This window comes from Vigna radiata, chromosome 5 (assembly GCF_000741045.1).
Source record: "Vigna radiata var. radiata cultivar VC1973A chromosome 5, Vradiata_ver6, whole genome shotgun sequence".
NCBI lineage: Eukaryota > Viridiplantae > Streptophyta > Magnoliopsida > Fabales > Fabaceae > Vigna > Vigna radiata.
Genome location: NC_028355.1, coordinates 36,742,304 through 36,743,914, shown reverse-complemented (window position 1 = coordinate 36,743,914; position 1,611 = coordinate 36,742,304).

Below are 1,611 nucleotides of genomic sequence, written 5' to 3'. Positions count from 1 at the left end.
TTTAGTCTTAAAATACAATTCAAAAGTACAAAAATACAAAATAAATTACTTTCTAATATCAAATATTTTTGTTTCTTATTCACTTATAATATTAAAGTCTTAAATGGATAAATCTACAATATTTTATTCTCTTAAAATATCTTCTTTATCCCTATCTATAATATAATAAAAAAATGTTACCTAATGGTATTGAAACAATAAGTAATAAGTACTTAAATTAATTTCATAGTACTAACAATAATGTTATTTGTTAGTTCAAAATCATGAAATTCACTAGCAACCTGTAGTCATTGAAATGTTAAGAACATCATAAGCCGTGTTAGACAAGTTTGGATAATGATTTCGACAATTCATTCAATAATTCAATACATCCAACTTATAAAAAACCTTTGGATCAATATTCCCTTAATCTAAATAAATATCCAATTCAAACTTTATGGTGTAATTAGATTGTTGGCTCAAATAATCAACATATTAAGATATCATGAAAAAACTTTAATATATCATTCGTAAATACGAAATAAAATAAAGAAAATTGAGAATTAAAAACTTACATCAAATGCATTCATCACCGACTTTAGTAAAAGAAGCTTGTTGTGTTAGAGGAGAAACTTGNGGANTTANTATTTGATTTATTTGAATTTAATTTAACACATTTTTCAAATAACTTATACATGTTATGCTTTAAAACATTAATCTTTTCTTTACAAATAGAATGATTAATCTTTGAGTAACAAAACCAAATTGCTTCAAACTTCATACAAGAATCAAGAATAATCCCAATAGCAAAAATGTCAAAATAGTTATTCCAATACCTACTAAACTTGTTCATCGTACTCAAGAACATATCTTTAATCGTAAGTTCTACCACCTTTCTAGATATTTTATTTTTTTTCTTGGTCTTACAAAGACATCCATGATGGCTATTGGAGAATCATATCTCTCATAGTTGAAACCAATTTTATTTTGCACTGCTTGAAGAAAGAAATTGAACATGTTATGTGGTGGTTGAAATCTATTTCATCAGTGTAGGAATCGATTCTGTTGTGCTTGAAACCTGTTATGTTGTGGTGGTTGAAACCAATTCCAGAATGTGAGAATCAATTCCTTTCTATATNTTTATTTATTTCAATTAATATTTTTTAAAATTTTATTCATTAAAAAGATTCTAAAATAATTTTAACTTATTTAAATATAATTTTATATTACTTTTAAGAATAATTTGGTAATCTTACTTTTCAATCCGTTAAAACTTTTTTAAATTCGTCANATCAATCAAATTTTTCATAATTTTTACTTTCAAATTTACTGCACCATCAAATTCAAATTCTTTAAAATAATACTATAAACTTCACTTTCACCATTAAACCTTCATTGTATGTTTCAAATTATAAAATATGTTTCGTATTATAAAACATTTCAATTAAAAGGAATTCATAGAAATAGTCAAAAGATTTAATCCAAATAAGAATGAGATATTATCAGAACAATTATTCCTGTAATTTTCTTAAAAGATGTTGAATATTTTAAAATATATTTGTAGATTCAATAATACCTTTCAAAATATATAATTTAAAATATTTTTTTTATATATTTTGAATTGAGTGTTAT